This window comes from Nanorana parkeri, unplaced genomic scaffold (assembly GCF_000935625.1).
Source record: "Nanorana parkeri isolate BGI_ZX_2015 unplaced genomic scaffold, ASM93562v1 scaffold374, whole genome shotgun sequence".
Classification (NCBI taxonomy): Eukaryota; Metazoa; Chordata; class Amphibia; order Anura; family Dicroglossidae; genus Nanorana; species Nanorana parkeri.
This window is the reverse complement of record NW_017306642.1, coordinates 687,674-694,719: the sequence shown is the minus strand read 5'-3', so window position 1 is coordinate 694,719 and position 7,046 is coordinate 687,674.

The following is a 7,046-nucleotide window of genomic DNA, read 5'->3' as shown; positions in this document are numbered from 1 at the left end:
TGAAAGGTGTAAATTAAAAGAGTACTATAAACATTATGGGGTCTATTCACTAAGCTGCCGTAGGCAGCAGAGTGAAAGACCGACCTGAAGTGAAGTGAGCCGAACGCTGTTCGGCTATTCACTTCTAGCTGGTACGGCTGATTTCAGCCGTATATCGGCTGAAATCAGCCGGACATCAGGTGGCTTCACGTGGCTTCGGGTCGGCCGTTCTGCTCGGTCCCTCAGAGGGACCGAGCAGAACAGAAAAATGGTTTAAAAAGTTCAAAATAAGTAAATAGAAAACGATTGTGCGGAGCTAGCAATGACAGCTAGCTCTGCCCAACAGTTTTCTATTGTCCGGCGGTTCTGCTGCCGTAAAAAAACAACAAAAAAATGGGTTCGGGAGCTGTACGGGCTATAGTGAATAGCCCGCACAGCACCCCTTCGGTTATACTGAACCCGAAGGGGTCCTGGGGTCGAAGCTAGCCGAAGGATCGGCCGAAGCTACAGCCAGATCCTTCAGCAGCTCCGTGAATAGACCCCTATGTCTGAAAGGCCCAACAGGAGAATGTAGCAGGCTTCATTTGCTAGCTGGTCAGTTTGGATATTGATTGACATTCCAGCTGTTTCTTGCTTGGTGGCAGCTCAGATGTAATAGTGGTGTACTTATCTAGGACGAAGAGCAGTATGTGGGCAAATGCTGGATATCTTTGGGGGAGTCTCTGGATATAATTACCAATTTGAGAGGCTGTTCCTTGCCTTCCTGGAAGGTTAAAAGGGTAGGTCTTTTTATTATAAGAGAAGATCAAGTGAAAGCCCATCTATATCGTATGCATTGTTGATTGAAAGGATGAAGCAGGAGTTTAATTTCCTCAATTTTTGGCTTGTTATGGGAAAGGCGTCTGCAAAAGGCCTCTGTGAAAATCAACAAATTGATTGACCCAAGATAAACAGTTATTTGCTATCTCTGGCCCTTTTCATTACTTGTACTTTAATCCCATAAAAATGGGGTTTTACTCTCATGTCTTTGACTAGACTTTCAAAGACAAAATAAATTATTCTGAGGATATTCTGGCTTGCTATAGATTATAATCTTGTACATACAATATCTTGCTATAGATAATTATTATAAACTTTAAATTATCCTAAGATTTTGACTAGCCAAAAAATCTGCTTTTTACACAGTATGACAAGGTATGCAATTAGTAAACAAAGACAAAGTATTGGACGGGTCTTTTCTGCCCGTGCATGCCCGCTAGGGGGCGCGCGCGAGCAGAAAACCCGCAGATGCTGCAGTGCCGTCCGTCCATTTTTTTACTACGGGCGGACGGCAAGAGGTTAATTACACCATCAATAATGGATACATGGAAAATTAGTTACAGAATCAGTGGTTGCTGATATTCCCAGAGGAAGCAAGATAAAAAGACACTATTATGAGAGCTCTTTACTGCAATGGAAATGCAGTAACATTTGGGAATGGCACTTAATCATGAACCTAAACTGCTTATTATTAACACTCTCTTACCCCTCCTGTTTAGCTTTATTATATTTAAGCTTTGAATATTGAATATAAGCCAATAAATGTTCATTTTAGCAATCTAAAAAGCCCAGTTGGTTTTAACAAAAATGCACCATGAAACTGTTTTGGGTATTCATATAGTGTTTCACTTTCTTTTATCAAGTGTTACTTACTGGCAAATTCATGCATTTTATTTATGGTTTAATGGTTACACAGTCAAAGCTCAGCAATTTGCTTTGACAAGTGAATATTATGATGAATATTTGTGGGGTATTCTAAAAATGGCACTGCACTGTGGTTTTACTGCAATAATCCTTAGAGTGTAGTAACATAGCATCAAAACACCATGATCAAATGTGCAGCAGTTTAGAGAAGTCCTATACTGCATTCTTGCATGTAATAGGGTCATATAAGGAGTAAAATAGGGTCATATAAAGAGTAAAATTCATATAAAATTCATATTTAAATCTGAACTTTAGAAAACAGGTAAATACAACGTTGAAGTACATTTATGACAGCTATTTTACCTGCCAAATACTTTATTTTATTTCTGTCCATCCAGTCCTGAAATTTGCACAGCTGGTGAACTGGCTCTTCTCAGCAGTTAAGTAATAGAGCTAGGTCACCTATCTGCTCTTAGCCTGTGATTGCCACTGAAGGAGCAGCAGCAGACTGATGCACTGCTCCCTTTGCTTTCTACTCCTGTTATCATGCTTTTGTCAGCATATATGCATGCAACACACCAATTTGGCTCCTAGTGCTGGCCCTTCCTCTCTCAGACTGAGTGCTGCTGTACAGGGGATTGCAAGAGGTCAAGACCAAGTCAAATTCAGATACTTACACTAGGTAATGATTTTTAATGAATACAGATCTTAATCAATTGGCGTTGTCTTTTTATATCTACGTATAGATTTACGTATAAAATTCTTCCACACAGTTTATACAGCATTTGTTTACAGTTGGAATAATTCACAAATACGGATAATCATCTATCATGTCATGCTTTGGCACTCCTCAATAGAAGAGGACAGAAACTAGAATCATATTAGACATGTGCGATTAGTTTAGAATGTAGAATTTCTGAAATTTGGACGGAAATCGGTATAGTCAGACATTTGAATGCATCCAAATTTTCAAATGAAAGAAATAACGAATCCGAACGTACCCACATTTTTATAACAGAAATTCGGGTGCATACGAAATTTTTTCAAAATATAATTTGGAATGAACTGATGTTGTTAAATGTTAAAATAAAATAAACAAAAAAGTGCGGAGTCTCCTTCCCTATTCATACTCGACCCTGGTAGGAATTTAATTTTTGACCCCGTTCATACTCTACCCATACCAAAAAAACCAAAAAAAGTGTCAATTCTCCCCTAAAATTGTCCTCATGTTGATGAGGACAAGGGCCTCTTCCCCACAACCCTGGCCCAGTGGTTGTGGGGGTCTGCAGCCAGGGGGCTTGTCTGAATCTGGGTTCCCCCTTTCATAAATGAGAGAGCTGTCACAGAAAGTAAACAAATGGGCGGAACATGTCCCATGATGTCATGACTCGCTCCACCCTTTTGTTTACTTTTCAGAGAAGCCCTGTCATCTGAAAGGGGACATCCAGATTCAGATTAGCCCCTCTGCCGGCAGACCCCCTACAACCACCGGGCCACGGTTGTGGGGAAGAAGCCCTTGTACTAAAAAAAAAAAACTAACACTGCCTGCTGCTAGTGTGACAAACATTTGGATACTTATGTTAACTAACTCTGCTAACTATTGGATGGTTTGAGTAAAAAGGTTTTCCGCCTAGTGAATACAGTGTTTAATTAGATATATAGGTGCCCAGGAATTATGCCTATGGCACTTTGCTAACCAGAGTGATAGCCTTATTTGGAGAGGGAATGAAATAGGAGAGTTTAATTTGGGAAGATAAAACAGGACTGTGAAACAATTATCACAGCCTGCAATACTGTCAAGTAGGGATGTCCCGATACCACTTTTTCAAGACCAAGTACGAGTACTTCCCCTCATGTACTTGCTGATACCAATTACCGATACTTTTTATTAAAGGGAAAGGTGACATTTTCTTAAAAACAATACAGACTAATGATTTTAGGCCAATTTCTTTATGATAATGAAGAACTTTAATTTAAGACCGTTTTAGAACAATAAAACATTTGTATTTGCTTTCACACAGCTGTCTTGAAACTACAAATTCGATCATGCATCTGCCTCTGGGATCATTTAACCTATGCATGTTAGCAGGGGAGAAATTGTAACTCTATTACTGCAGTGTACTGGAAGTGTGCACTATGGATCATTTAACACACTTTCAGTACACTGCAGTAATGGAGTTACAATTCTCCCCTGCTAACATGAATAGGTTAAATGATCCACAGTACGACTACATGTTTTGTAATATAGATCAGGATTTAACCTATTCATGTTAGCAGGGGAGAAATTGTAACTCTATTGCTGTAGTGTAGCGGAGGTGTGTGCTGTATATGTACCACATATACAGTACACACTTCCAGTACATTGTAGCAATAGATTTACAGCCAGCCTTGTCCCAGCTTCCCTCACTCACATTTCACTCCGATCCCTGTTGCCTCATGCGGTGCCTCTCGTAGTCGGCGCTGGGCAGGATCGCTGCATCGCGTCTCGGTGCTCAGCTTGTGGGAGACGCTCACAGTTCTGCCCTGCCAATATGAATAGGTTAAATCATGATCCATAGTACATATACAGTACACATGTCCAGTACACTGCAGTCTGCAGCAATAGAATTACAATTATCCCCTGCTAACATGAATAGGTTAAATGATCCATAGTACAACTACATATTGTACTATTATGTACTATGGATCTTTTAACCTATGCATATTAGCATGGGAGAATTGTAAATCTATTGCTGCAGTGTACTGGACGTGTGTAACGTACATGTACTATGTACTACATATAGAGTACACTGCAGCAATAGATTTACAATTATCGTCGGCTAACATGAATGGGTTAAATGATCTATAGTACATAACATGTAGTTGTACTACGGATCATTTAACCTATTAATATTAGCAGAGGATCATTGTAAATCTATTGTTGCAGTGTATTGGGAATGTGTACTGTATACATGTACTACATATAGTGTAGACTGCAGCAATAGATTTACAATTCTCCCCTGCTAACATGAATGGGTTAAATGATCCATAGTACAACTACATGTTATGTACTATTATGTAGTATGGATCATTTAATCCATTCATATTAGCAGGGGATAATTGTAAATCTATTGCTGCAGTGTACTCTATATGAAGTACATGTACAGTACATATTCCAAATACACTGCAGACAATAGATTTACAATTATCATCTGCTAATATTAATATGTTCTTAATAGGGACCCCAGGCCCTCACTTACTGCTCGATGAAGGTGCCTCACGATCTGCCTCGCTGGTGAGTCAGCGCTGGTCCGGTCGGAGGACCTCCAGGTGGGGGTCCTAATTTAGCTGGCCGGTGACTGCCCAGAGGTGCTGCGCATGTCGGGGTCCTCTGGGCAGTCACCGGCCAGCTAAATTAGGACCCCACCTGGAGCTCCTCCCACCAGGCCAGCGCTGACTCGCCGCTGCTCTCCCGCACAGCAGCAACCGCACAATCTAGGACAACATACTGGAAACTGGAACTGGAAAGTGAGCTAAATTGGAGAATCTTTCCAAATCAGCTATGTTGTCCTAGATTGTTCACTTCTCTGTCCTTCTCCAGACTCTTCACCCTTTTGTGAGTAGCCCTCTATAACTTTGACACGGAGTAAATAATATACAGTGCACTAATTTGTCTTTTTTTTCTTTTTACTAAAGAAATGCCCTCCCTTCTATGTCACTTGACTACAATTCGAAGACCAGGTAGTAAATTATTGGTAACTGGTTGCCATAGCAGCGAAGGGGGGCCTTACTTCACTGTTTTCCGGAACAACTAATGTTTTACCAGAACCTAACCCTACTATCTGAGAAGAAAACTTTATACTCTGGCAGGTGTGCAACTTGGCTCATTGTTGTTGCATATAAGTGATACATTTAACACACTGTGGTAAATACTTGCTACTACAGGAATCAATTGCTTTATTAAATGTTTCCTAATATTCTTGGTTATAATTCAATGTTAGTATCAAAATTGTTGCTTATGAAAACAACACATTTCATTTAATGTGGAAAATGCATTAAAATTCTGATTTATACCGTGGAGATTCTTCTAGATGGATGGCAAATATCCAAACCAACAATCCACAACTGTTAAATTCCCATGCACCCAGATATAAGAGACTATTAAATATTAATAAAAATTAAAAGTTGCAACATTTCTGCGTTTATCGATTCAAGGTAGTTCAGTTGTCTCTGTTTTAAAGAATTAGATGTTATTTTAACAATATCATTTGATGTTTAACTGTCGTGTGTGCTCTCCCTGTGTGCAGGATTGTAGAGCAATGGAGCAAATAAAGGCAGAATATTTCCAGGGTTCTATAGCCTTTTTTAGGAAATGTCTTATATTGCTTGTACTGTAATAAGTTGTACACATTGGTCACATTCATGTTCACAGATTGGGTTGGAGACAAGAGACTTGCAGCATTTTAAACAGTGTTGTCTAGCCACCCAGTTTATCTCGGAAATTTCTGAAGGGTAAATCAGGACTAGAGATCAAAGGTCCGTGATTGCGATAAAGGGGTCTATTCACGAAGCAGCCGAAAGGATCTAGCCGTAGCTTCGGCCGATCCTTCAGGTAGCTTCAGCTCCAGGACCCCAAACTTGGCCAAGTGGCTCAGTCGAGCCGAACACATATGCCACGGCTCGGCTGAGCGGCGCTGAAAGCCAAAGCTGGCCGAGCGGCCGGCCATTGGCCCGGCTGACAGCCTGCTTCTGACAGCTGGGCGGAGCCAGCCATGATCTTATGGCTGCCCCCAGCCACTTGCAGAGAGATCAGCGTCCCTGGTTACCAGCTAACCAGGGACACTGATCTCCAGACAGCCTAACTCTCCCTGGCGCTCCGGGAGTCTCCCGCTCCTGGCCGCCAAGGAGAGAAACACTGCTTTTTCTTTTTTTTTCTTATTCTGACACGGACCCGCCCTCTGCTGTGGTTCTCCATCAGGTCCACTACTGAATGACAGCAGCAGAGGGCGGGTACAATGCTAGTTTGCTATTGGCTATTGCAAATTGAAATAGCCAGTAGGAATCTTGCAATGCATTCCTACGGCCAAATTTTTTTTTTTTCTATTCTGACACGGCTCCGTGTCAGAGTAAGAAAAAAAAAGAGAAAGCAGTGTTTCTCTCCTTGGCGGCCGGGAGCTGGAGCGCCCGGGAGAGTTAGGCTTTTTTTTTTTTTTTTTTCTTGACGGCAGCAGAACCGCCGGCCAATAGAAAACTGTTGGGCGGAGCTAGCTGTCATTGCTAGCTCCGCGCAATTGTTTTCTATTTATTTTTCTACTTTTTAAACTCTTTTTATGTTCTGCTCGGTCCCACAGAGAGACCGAGCAGAACAGCCGAGCCGAATGCCGCTCGGCGGCATTCGGCTATTC